This window comes from Odontomachus brunneus, unplaced genomic scaffold (assembly GCF_010583005.1).
Source record: "Odontomachus brunneus isolate Ranch 3 - 2012 unplaced genomic scaffold, Obru_v1 Obru_scaffold_145, whole genome shotgun sequence".
Classification (NCBI taxonomy): Eukaryota; Metazoa; Arthropoda; class Insecta; order Hymenoptera; family Formicidae; genus Odontomachus; species Odontomachus brunneus.
The window spans coordinates 802,126-815,480 of record NW_022639595.1 but is presented as its reverse complement, the minus strand read 5'-3'; positions in this window follow the sequence as shown (position 1 = coordinate 815,480).

The window sequence follows — 13,355 nt, the reverse complement described above, 5'->3', positions numbered from 1 at the left end:
TCGGTTTCACCTGCAGTATTTCGTTTTTATTTTTAATTTCGTTTATGTATTCCTGTTCTAATGTGATATTGTATTCTGGTACGTGCGCTTGTATTAGCATGCTACTTATGGTACCTTGTGCTTGTAATTTGATATCTTCGACTATTAATCTACATTGATTTCTAATGTTTATGATTCCTGTTTTATTAATTTTTTTGTAAAATATTTTGTCGTGACATTGAATGTGAGCAGTTTGCTTGCTGCACGTGGAATATAGCCACGCATTTTTCTGTGTTAAAGCAATTATAAAGGTATGGTTTGTTGAGATATATTTCGTATGGCAATTTTTTATACTTTTTAATGTCGTGTACATTAGAATTTCACACGGTGATTCGCTATTAATTCTGAATATTGTGTTTCTTTACTGGCAAGTATACTGATTTTTAAATTTTATACATTCTGTTAATTCGTTTTCGTGTAATATTATATAGGTATTTGTCTCTTGACTAATTGCGATTTTTGTGTGTGTGATCTCGGTTAAAGCAAAAATATTATCGTGACTATGTACAGGAAAAGGGTGTATGTGAATTATTTCGTATGTTGGATAAGTTATAAGAGGTAAGTTTAATATAGTAAAAATATTTTTGTCTCTATAATATTCGCTAATTGTGCAAAATTTTTCTATTTCTACCCAATTTTCTTTCCTAAGTGTAAACGGGAAATTTGTGCCTTTTGGTATGTGAATTGATATCTCTTGTAGCTGGGATATGATGCTGTCTATTAGTGTTAATCTTGTTGGTAAGTTACCTGATTTTATTCTATCTAGATAGTAGATTATGTCATCCTGGTCACGTACTAGGTTGTCAAGTAAAGCGTTCAGTATAGTAAAGTGTTCGTCTATTTGTTGTCTTAGTGTGAGCCCAGCTTCATCCGTATAGAGCTGTGTTATGCTATTCCATATTATTTTTTCATTAGTGTCTAATGTTTTTTCGAGTTTGTCAAGGTGGTGGACTGTTGTATTAATAACTTTTAATTGGTTTGATACCGCGTGTTGTAAAGTTTCCTGTTTATTTTGTAACAGCTCTAATTTTTCGTTTATCGTCTTCTCGTCGCTTGTGTCCATTACACCAAACAGTGATCTTGCTACTGTACCTATTCCGTTTATTATTCCTCGTTTTGCGTACGTAGGGGTTTTGTATATGTTGTGTATTAGTTCCGTCATGTTCTGTATACGGTCAAGGTTTTTCTGTACTACTTCGCGTAAGTTATCGCATATTTGCCATATGGTACTTGTTTTCTTTTGTTGGTTACAAATTTTTTCCGTGCTGTCAAGGTATCCTTGTATTTGGTTGCGTCGGATGTCTATTGAATGTATATCCATTTTGATGACCGTTTTCCATGTTGAAACTATTTGGTGTAGTTGTCCTTGAGTGTCATAATATACACCAGGTATGTGTAGGAATTCGTTGATTTCGTATGGGGTTTCTGTTTGCAATCCATTTATCCTAAGGCTGGTACTCCTTATCAGGCTGAATGCCCTAAGTATATTAATAATAATATAAGTATAATAATATATTAGGTCGGGTGTTTATATAAATTTGATATTCTTTTCCTGTTCTGATCGCGTTTCGCATGGGATAAAAATGCCTCCGTCTTTCTTTGCCTCTAAGCTTTTTGTTTGTATGGGGGGAACCTCTTTCAATCTTGTTTAATTTTAATTCTATCGTTCAGGATATCGCCTGCTCGCGTGTCGTGTCCAGTGCTTAGTGGTGTTGTTATTTGTGTTTTTGTGAATTTCCTTTTTCTTGATGTATCGTTTTTTAGTGTGGTGCTTTCCTATTTTATTTATTTATTTCTTCAGTGGGATTGCCCGTCTTGTTCGGGATTCTTTTTCCCTAAGGATGTTGCGCCGGCTCCTGTCGCGCCGCCAGTGATCTTGTACGGAGCGAAGGCGCGTAGTCCTCCTATGGGCCATGGAGCAGGGGGTATTGCTGCGGATGCATTGGGGCCCCTGCCCCCAGTGGGGATCTCTTGGGCCTTGAGTTCTCAAGTCCGTATTTTATGGGGTCGTGGTAGGGGTGTGCCGCCTCGTAGGTAAGTTTTTAGTTTTCTAAATATAATTTTATGCGGTTCGCGTGCGTACGCAGTGTTTGTCGGCCGCGTTTTATCGTATAGTTTTCATTCCCATGCTTTTGAACTATTTCGTAGGGTCCTACCCACATAGCGTCTAACTTCTTTGATCTTCCCCGTCGTATTGTTTCATCGTGTAATAGTACTTGGTCTCCTATGTCAAGTACAGTTCCCTTAGCTGTTCGATCGTAATATTTTTTTTTCTCGCTTTTTCTTCTTTAACGTGCTCCCGGGCTATTTGGTTCGTTGCTCGGAGCCGTTGTTTTATTTCCTGCGCATAATCGTTGATGCTATAGATGATGGTAGAGTTGCCTGGTATCCATATACCTGTTCAAATGGTGTATTTCGTTGTCGTGTGCGGAGTTGTATTATATGTAAAAATCGCGTATGGGATCTATTCATCCTAGTTTGTTTGGTCGTTGTTTATTTAGTGTCGGAGGTATTCCGCGAGCTATCTAATGCTCCATTGCTCTGTGGATGATACGCGGTGGTTTGAATTTTTTCTATTCTTAGTAATTTGCATACCATTTTGAATACTTTACTGAGGAAGTTTGTTCCTTGATCTGTTAATACTTTTTCTGGTTCCATATTCCAGTACTATATTTTCGGTAAATGCTTTCGCGACGGTTGTCGCCTCTTGATTAGGTATTGGGATAGCTTTACTGAATTTGATTAAATTATCCTGGAATGTTAGGATGTACTTATTTCCTTTTGTTGTTGATGTGAGTGGTTCTACTATGTCTAGCGCGCACTTTTCGAACGGCTTAGTAGGTCAGTGATTATCATCGGCGACTTTTTTTGTAGGCTTAATTTATTTTTTTGACATAGTTCACATTTTTTAATGTACTGTGTTACATCTTCTGTTATTCCTTTCCAATCATGGTTCATATGTATTCTTTTTAAAGTGCGTTGTATTCCTTGATGTCCTTCCAATGGTGCATCGTGATATTCGTAGAGTATTCGTTCTTTTTCTCTTTCTGTGTAGTTTTGCTTTTTATGTTTGTTTGTATTATTTTCCTTTTCTTTATTTAGATGCTTCAACCTTAGTTGTTGGTTCAGTATTTCTGTTCGTGCTAGCAGTTTATTATTTCGATTTGTTGTGAGTACGTTTATCTCTGCGGTGTCATATTCTGGAGTATTCTCTAATATTACATAAGGTGTAACTATTTCGACGATATTGTTGGTAGTATTTATTACTGTTGCCGGACATGTATAATTGTCAGGTTCTACCAGGCAATTTCCGATAAAAATTCCCTGTGAAATTTCCTCAGCTGGGATTGCTCCCACTCGATTTATGTTCACCGTGGTGCGTACTATTACTTCACTGCGCGCGGGGAGGTTGTACGTTTGCTGTGGTATCAGCGATAGACTTTGTCCGGAAATCGTCATTGTTCTTGTTTTATATATTGTTTTATTCAAGTTTAGCGCGGTGTTCGCGAAGGAAATCTATTCCTAATATTCCTAATATCCCTTGTGTTCGATTGGGAAATCGTCCTGTACAACGAACAGTTCGAATTTTCGGCGCTGGTTTCCTATGTTGACTGTGGCGATTATTTTTCCTATCGTATAGGCTTTATGTCCGGTGATACCAGTCAGTGTCAGTTTTTCCGCAGTCATAGGGGTATTATCGTCTAGTGTTCGTATCTTTACGAGACTTATGGCGGATCCCGTGTCAACGAGAAAAGGTATTTTCTCTTGTTTTACCTCCTTTATCGGCAAGATTACTAGGTCAAATCCTATGCGTTTATGTAAATTTCGCCGGATTTGGTTTATGCGGTAGTCGCGCACGCGACTTTGCTCTTTTTTGTTTTTTTCCTCTTGGTCATTGTTGAATCTGACGCTCCCGTTTCTGCGAGATGTCGATGGTTTATTTGTGTCTAGCGCGGTGACAGTCACTGCGCGCGAGGATTTACGGTAGTCACTCGCAGTGTCCCGTGTCTCGGTCGGCTTCCCGTGTATGTACCAGCAGCTATCGCGAGTGTGTCCGTTTTTCTTGCATCATGTACACCATGTGTCGGTCGCATTCACGCGAGAGGGTACTGCTGGTTTAGATAGAACGAACCATATTCCATATTGGCTGCTACGGCATTCGCGTCCCTGATGCCCTAATTTTCCGCATTTTTGGCATTGTGCCATAGAATTATCTCGTTTAGTATTCGCGAGGGAGCTTCTGTTATACCGATTTGTTTCATAGGTTCGCGCAGGAGCTTCCTGGGTTCCTCTAATCCTTTCTTCATCTACTGCTTCTGCTATTGCCTCGTCTAAAGTCGCGAGTGCGCGGGACCGGACTATTGTTTGTAGCCTGTCGTTTAGTCCTAATTGATAGTTGATTAGGGCTAATAATTTCAAAAAGAAATGGATGCCGAGTTTCTGCGAGGGAGAATAGAAATCCCCCTCTGTACCGGCTTCGAATAGATTCGTGGTTAATGTTTCTACACGGTTTCCAAAAGTTCGCGCATTTTCTCCAGGCTTTTGATGTAAATTATTAAAATCTCGAAGTAGTCGAGTTACCGATTTCTTTTTCATAAAGCATCTCTCTAGCACATCCTTTAGGACAGCAAAAGTAGAAATGTTTCGGTTCTTAACCTCAGTTAGGGCAATGCCCTTTAGTTTAGTGCAGATTACTGCTCGAATTAATGTGGATTCGTCAGCAAGGTGAATCAGTTCGAATGCATATTCGCACGCCGTTAAAAATTCTATTAGTTTATCATCTTGCATACTATTGAATATGGGGATCTGGTCTCGCGCTTCTCTGATGCGCTGGAATCGATCCTCGTTAATCGGGGGTAACCCGTCTGAGAGATGGTCATTGTGACCTTGTCCTCGTCTGTCTGGAGGGAATCGTTCAGTTTCTATGTTAGTGTTCCTTACGTTTGGTGGATCGTCTATGCGAGAGTTGGTTAGTAGAGCCGCATTCGTATATATAGTATCTCGCAATTCCTCTATGCACGCTAATAACTGCTCGTTAGCAGTATTATATAGGTCAACGTCGCGTCGAATTTTACTAAGTCCTGGTTGAGGATCGTTTACGTCGCTCAACGGATCCTCCCGCACTAGAGGCCTGCGGGAGCGAGAGATTTCCTGATCTCTTCCGTTCTTCGCAGCGTGTAGGTTTTCGTCGCGTTGCCCGGTGGCCATTTCGTCAAGTGGATCGAATACGCTACTATCGTAAGAAGTTAAGGAGAAATCTCCTCTTTGCGAGGCGTCGCTAATAGTACTGTGTGAGGGTAAATATGCGCGGCCTCTTGTACGTCGAGTGTCGTCTGTAACTTGCACGTCCGGTAGTATGCTATGGTCTATCTCGCCGAAAGGGAATTCACGTTCGGCGGTTACGTGCACTGGAGATTCGCGTTCGGTTTCGCCCGAGTAGTCTAACACACGTCGCACAAGCTCTAATGTTTCACGCGCGTTATCTATAGCGTCGGCAACTGTCTCGTTGGGATTCGATAGGCGATCGATAGTTAATCGCGCTGGTGCGCTATGTAGCCACGATTGATTTGATATAGGTCGGTTAGGAGTACCGCTTTCGCTCGACATTCACACCTTTACGTGTACGCTCGCATAAACCTAATCGCTTAAGTTACAATGGTTTCTCGACTTACAATAACCGTTGTCGCGGCTCTTCTGTAGTTCATCATGTTTTGGTTGAGTCGGCAAGTCGTTGCTCGTCACTGGGTCAGTGGCGTTGGGCAGGTCACGATCGCAGCTGGTGCATTCGCCGTAGGCTCCGGTGTCGCTGACAATGAATATCGTAGGACGTAGCTCCGACGATCGTCTTGATTACGCTGCAGCGTCGTTTTTCATCGATTACCGCTGTCTTCTGCTGGCTCCGTTTCGCCTTGTGGTCCTAGTGTGTTGTCTCGGAGGGCTCTCAATGACTTTTTGAGCTCTCTCCTAGATATATTATTATTATTTTTTTTTTTCAAGTAGACTTGTCGTCTAATGTATTTGCGGAGTTTGCTTTCCCTCGGTTGTGTAATTTCTCGCCCTTTTTTGAGATAGCCGGTAACGTTTTGCAGTAGACGTATCTCCGACGTGGTTAGCTCCGATGATTTCTCGTTTGAATTTTTTTTTTTTTTTCTTTATTATTTACACCACCTTTTTCTTACTCGTAATTCACTTTTTGTTAACAGGTAGCACTCGGGCCCGGCGGATACCAATCCCACCGCTGCCACCAAATTTGTCGTGCCCTGTTGTTGCTGGGCGTGAAAGAGAGTTCGGAATTGGCGTTGCGGACGCGGCAGGGTGTGTGGCGGTGGGTAGGATTTAGTAGAAAGATTGTAGACATGACTTTTATATATAAAAAGGCTTTATTATTCCCAGTACTGTTGGGTTTTATTATAACTTCCGTATTCTTATAGTATACGCGAGATGTGCGACGGGTACGTACGTCGCGGGCGAGAGACCGAGGTGTTAAGTCTGACGCGGGCGGTCTTCTCCGCTTTTTTATAATATTGTTTAGACTTGTCGGAGGGGGTGTCTGGCGACAAGAAGATTACCATATTTGGAAATAGTTTAGTGCGTTTCGAATCGAGGTCTGAAATGCGGAATGTGCAAGGTGGTGCTTAGCGCAGCACTTGCACATCCGCTTCCTTGTTGTAGCGCAATCGAAACGATTCCTCATGAAGCGCTAATAATATTCGCGATTATAACAAAACTATATGCGATTTTGATAGCTTACAGAAAATATTACTGGCAATGGTAAGGTCAGTAATTTTTGCTGTTCAGTTTTATTATTCGTACTCGTAATAATTTTTCACTGACATATTTATCATAGCCAGTAAAGGATTTTCACAGCATCGAACATTGCAGTACAGATTATAGGTAAGTTACAAGCTTACACATTTTAATGAGCATGTTACTGCAATCCATTAACTTTACAAGATAACATTTTATTATAATATATTGTCAAAATTAATATAATCTTTAATATTTCAGCAAACTTACGTGTAATTATTTCATTTTTTGTATATTTTGAAAATACAAAATATATAATAATTAAATCAATCTGCCATTAACTTTACAATATAACCTTTCATTATAATATATTGTCAAAATTAATATAATCTTTAATATTTCAGCAAACTCACGTGTAATTATTTCACTTTTTGTATATTTTGGAAATATACAATATATAATAATTTTTTTATTAAGAAATTAAATGTAATTAAATTAAATTAAAATATTATTAATAAAATTAACCATTGGTAGTATTCACTAACCACTTCAAATGCTTTGAAGAATCGTGGAGATCAATATTCATCTTTCAGTCAGCATTCCAAAGCGTTTGTAGTATCAACACCTAGGTAAATATATTTTACATAAATATTTTATGCGCATATCTCTGACTTTTCTTTTATTATATGAAATTGGACTAAATAAAAAATGGACTAAATAAAAAATTGGACTAAATATTTTATTGTTGTAGTTGTGGTTAATAATATTATAAAAAAATTAAAATTACTGCTTCAGCTACATATAAGGGCAATAAGAAACACTTACAAGGAGATGCCACAACCTGCTAAATCGATTTCTGAACGAGTCATAGCACGTTTGCTAGCTGCAATGTTGAGTATCAACATCCTAACGGGGTTTGTGCCAGTGGGCCTCTGTTTGAAAAAAATTATTGTATAAAATTTTGGTCGCAGGACTGTATCATAGGGTGCGTTCCGTTTCCACGTATGATGCGCATGAAACGCAGCGTTAGAGTGACAGAGATACCAGAGTGAGATAAAAAGAGAGGGAGAGCACTCGGGTGAGGTTGTCGAACCTAGGTTAGGTTAGTTCTCGAACGCATGAGATCGTATGGACTACACTACCTCGGAGCTGAGGCAGTTCATGCGTTCAAGAACTAACCTAACCTAGGTTCGAGAACCTCATCCGAGTGCTCTCCCTCTCATTTTATCTTACTTTCGTATCTCTGTCACTCTAACGCTGCGCTTCATGCGCATTATGCGTGGAAACGGAACACAGCCATACATATGGCTAAAGTTGCGGCTATCTTTCAGTGAGGCAGCATGACTGAGCAGACTGAGCAAACTAAGACTCTCACGTTGAACATTTTTAAACCGTCAGTGAGCGTTCGAATCTCGGCGACAAATTGTCCGACTGGAGTGTTTTTTTTTTTTTTCTTATTTTAGGGCATGTAATTAATATTTTTTGAATATAATATATTTGTTTTGCATGTTTTTCGTTTTTATGCTATTAAGACTCCTGGTTCCTCGCCGCGGTCATATTGGTTTTATGACATTAAAAGCGAGAAACGGCACGTAAAAAATTCTGAAGATAGCACAAAATATTTATAAAATAATTACAAAATATTTAAAAGATTTATTTAAATATTTTATAAATATTTATCAAAATATTTCATAAATATTTTTATTCATAAATATTATTATTAGCTTCAATAGATCATAAATATTCTTATCATAAATATTATAAAAATATTTTGTGGCGATGCACACCTGCATCGTCACTAATACCGACCCGGCCGACCACCAGTCAGGCTGTGCATCGGCGCGTTGCGCCAACCTAAACGCCGCAAGGCCTAATCAAAACACCGCGTAAACAAAGCGAGCGAATTACACGCGATAACACGACAGCGATTACACAAAAGAAGCGATCAAGAGCGCGCGTCGCGGGCACGCGACAATCACGTGCACAGCGAGCTGAGACAAAGCGGCGTCGAGTATATCATCCGCAGCGCCGAATTAATCGAGACCAGACCTATCCGGACCGTCAACCGAACTCGATGCTATACAGCGGACAGCAAGGCCTACCGACTCGTCTCCGTCTCTTCAGCCTACCTAGTGTCACATCCTCGCGAGCAAGGACCGAAGATAGTACATTAGCTGCGCTCTGTCGATCTTTACCAACTCTTGCTTGCAACGCCACGGACAAAGACCGAAGCCAGTACATTAGCTGCGCTCTGTCAAGCTTTCTCGACCCTTGTTCTCAGCCTCTCGACGGGCGAGATCGAGAGGGAATACGCCGATACATCGACTACTCACTCCCTATCTCGTCACCTGCGAAACAAGCGTGCAAGCGAGCGCGTCTCCACCGCGAACGCGAAAACAGCGTACCGTGCTGTGCCACGGACTGAATACCGCCGACACCGCGCAATCCCCGCGACCGACTTCACAAGCCGCACACGAATCGCGACACGCGACCGCCTGCCGAATATCCGAGGCGAACCTAGTTTTCGCGCTATACGCTCCGCTTCCCGTCTTAACTATCGCGGAACACCGAAATCGTGACCCGGTAACTGACGCCGTCTCTCAGGAGAAATACATACCCACACGCGAAAACTCTGTACAAAGAACCAATAAAACTTTTTGTTATTTTTATTTATTACAATCCGCGTCGTATTATTTCACGAACCCGGACTTCGGCGAGCGAATAATCCAGTGGCACCGACAACAACCGATACGCGGAGTTCGGCTGTTACATTGGCGCCCAAACAGGTTGATACGCGAAGTAATACAAGTAAAAATAAAGCCCGAGTACAGAGCGCGAATGACGTCGTGGGTATATAAATTATCAAAAAACGAGATTACAGAGCATCTACTAAGACAAAACATAGATACGGAAGGGAAATTCGAGGATTTGAGACAACGACTCATACAGCTAGCTAAAAGACAACCGGAATTATTTGCAGATACGAGTAATAGTAACTTGGTAGACGGCACAGTAACCGAAAATAAAGTCGCGATACCAGGGGGCAACAATTCCGCTACAACGATGGAGCCCGGGGAATTAATCGCAAAAATAATGAATCATATAAGGAAATGGGGATGTCATTTCGATGGACGCGATCCTCACTCGTTTTTGGAACGAGTAGAGGAACTGAGCCAGGTATACGGATACCTAGGCGAGTATCTATTAACCGGAAATGTTAAGGGGCGAGGTTCTAACGTGGTTCCGGAATGGTCGCGAGAATTGGCACTCGTGGGAAGAGTGATTTTGAAGCGGAGTACATATCACGAGAATGCCAAGTAAGAATGCGGCGACAGGCAAGGGGATGCGAACAGAAGGAAGGAGAATTTTTCCGGAGCTACCTGCTTAAGCTCATGCGAAGAGCGGGCGGTTGGTCGGCGAGGGAACAACTCGATCTCCTCTACGAGAATATGCTCCTCGAAATAAAACGATTTGTAAGACCGGACGAGGTGGACAGCATGGGCGAGCTACGCACGAAAGTAACAGAGGTCGAGCATATCGAGGGAAATATTTAGGGAAAAGAAAAAGGAGAAACCTGAAACATAGGCCCTCCACCCAAAGGCATCGCTAGCAGCAATAACGCCATATAACAAGAACGAGTGCTGCTGGCGATGCAAACAAAGGGGACATAATTTAATTGCAAACGACCACAGCGGAAATTCTGCTCGCAATGTGGCAAAGACGATGTGCTAACAAGGCCATCCGCGGCCGGGAAACGGGCAGAGGGCCGAGTTCCAGAGGGAAACTCGGCCCAGCACAGCCCAGTAAAATATACATTAAGACCTTTTATCAAAATATTAATAAATGAGCAGGAAATAGAGGCATTAATTGATTCGGGGTCGGAAACATCATTTATAAAACCAGAGACGGCACAAAAACTACAACTAAAAATAAACAAGACGAACGATAACGTACGATTAGCTAACGGAATAACAACAGAAATAACAGGGACAGCAAAAGTAAAAATTAAAATGCAAGATAAAAATATCAACGGAGGGTAAGAGTCTTACCAAATCTCGGGTGCTCAATGATTATTGGGATTTATGGGCCGACTTACAATTAATGCTACCGCCACCGCCACGTACCAAACCGAGAACACAAATAAATACGTGCACAGTAGACAAGGGATTGACGCAACGAACAAAAGAAGAAATACTAAGACAGTTTCTAGAAAAAGAACTACATATATTTAAGCAAGTTCAAGGACCGACAAAATGCATACAGCACCACATAAGACTGACGGATACAAAACCTATAAAACAAAGATACCGACCCCGAAACCCGGCGCTGCAAGCAGTGATAAATAAAGAAGTGGAGGAAATGTTAAGGGAAGGAATAATTGAGCCATCGCGAAGCGCGTGGAGCTCGCCGGTAGTTGTAGTTAAGAAAAAAGACGGAAAACATAGGTTCTGTATAGATTTCCACAAATTAGATGAAGTCACGGAAAAAGATGTATATCCGCTGCCGCACATAACGGCAACGCTTGATAAACTTCACTGAGCTCAATATCTCTCAACGTTAGATTTAAAAAGTGGATATTGGCAAATCCCACTGTCCCCCTCGAGCCGGCCGTTAACCACATTCACCGTACCAGGAAAAGGGTTGTTACAATTCAAAGTGATGCCGTTCGGCTTGCACTCCGCGCCTGCGACGTTCTAGAGATTACTAGACAGAATACTCGGCCCCGAACTAGAGCCAAACGTGCTGGTATATTTGGACGTCATAATTATTATAAGCCGGACATTTGAGGAACATATAAAAGAAGTATTCCGCCGATTACGGGGCGCGAATTTAAAAATAAATGAGGACAAATGCCGGTTTTGCGTCGAGAAACTAAGATATTTAGGACATATTGTCAACAATAAGGGCATTCAAACGGACTCTGAAAAAAATCAACACAATAAGAAATTGGCCAACTCCAAATACCGTTAGAAGGGTGAAGCAGTTTGTAGGGTTAGCTTCTTGGTATTAAAGATTTATATCAAACTTCTCCACACTTGCTGCTCCACTCACTAAGATGCTGCGCAAAAACGCGAAATGGGAGTGGGGAAAAGAGCAAGAAGACGCGTTTAGGGAACTAAAAATGAAATTAACAACAACATCGGTATTAGCATGTCCAGATTTCACTAAAAAATTTGTCGTTCAAACCAATGCCAGTACGGAGGGATTGGGGGCGGTACTCACACAACAATTAGAAGGCGAGAAACGAGTAATTGTATATGGTAGCCGAACGCTCGACAGGGCAGAGCGAAATTATAGCGCGACCGAGTTGGAGTGCCTCGCCGAAGTTTGGGGAATAAGGCGCCTCCGCGACTATCTGGAGGGATACCGATTTACGGTCATTACAGACCACCAATCCCTCCGGTGGTTACAAAAGGTGGAAGCACCAACAGGGAAACTGGCTAAATGGATAATCGAGCTACAATAATAAGATTCCGACATACAATATCGGCGAGGCAGTTTGAACACGGTTGCCGATGCCCTGTCCAGGCAGCCACAGATATGTAACATTACAACAACGTGTCAGTAGTACCAAAAACTAAAATCCCAGGTGGCCGAGGAACCCATCACGCGACCCGACTATAAAATAATAGAAGGGAAATTAATGAGACATGTGCTCTATGATCTCAATTTCAAAGAAACACGAGCAGAGGAGCAATGGAAAGAATGCATACCGAAAGAAAAGAGAATAGATGTCATGAAAAGATATCATGACGAACCCACTGCCGGCCACCTGGAAATAGCAAAGACTATTGCTCGCATAGCCCGGCGGTTTTACTGGCCAGGCATATTCCGCGAAGTCGCGAAATATGTCAGAACTTGTGAAAAATGCCTGGCCCACAAAGCGCAGTAAGTAAAACCAGCCGGGCGGATGCACGTAACCGCGATAAAGGGCCCATGGCAACAGGTCACCATGGATCTCATTGGCTCCTTACCGCGATCAAATAACGGCCACACGTGAAGCCTGACAATGCAGGACCGATTCACGAAGTAGCTGGAAATGCGGCCGATAAGGCGAGAAACGGCAAATATTGTTACATAGATGCTAACCGATTCCATAATATATAGACACGGCTGTCCCCAGACTATCATCTTGGATAACGAGACACAATTAAAATCGCAACGGTTGGTGCAAATTCTGAAAACACATAAAATTAACCACCGCACCACCCCCGTCCACCTCACTGTAACCCAGTAGAAAGGAGTGGCATTCAGTTGGACACAGTACAATTGGACACGTTGCAAATGGACACGGTGCAAATGGACACGGTGCAAATGGACACGGCACTTGACACACGGTTCAATTGGACACGGTGCGTTTGGACACGAAACTTTTGGGCACCGTTGTTTTTGGACACAAAAGAAAATGCACGACGTTCAGTTACACACCGTTCCTTTGGACACCGTTCAGTTGGACACAGTTCAAGTTCCCACTGTTCACTTGGACACAGAAGGATGCTCACTGTTCACTTGGACACCGTTCATTTGGACACCGTTCACTTGGACACCGTTCACTTGGACACCGTTCA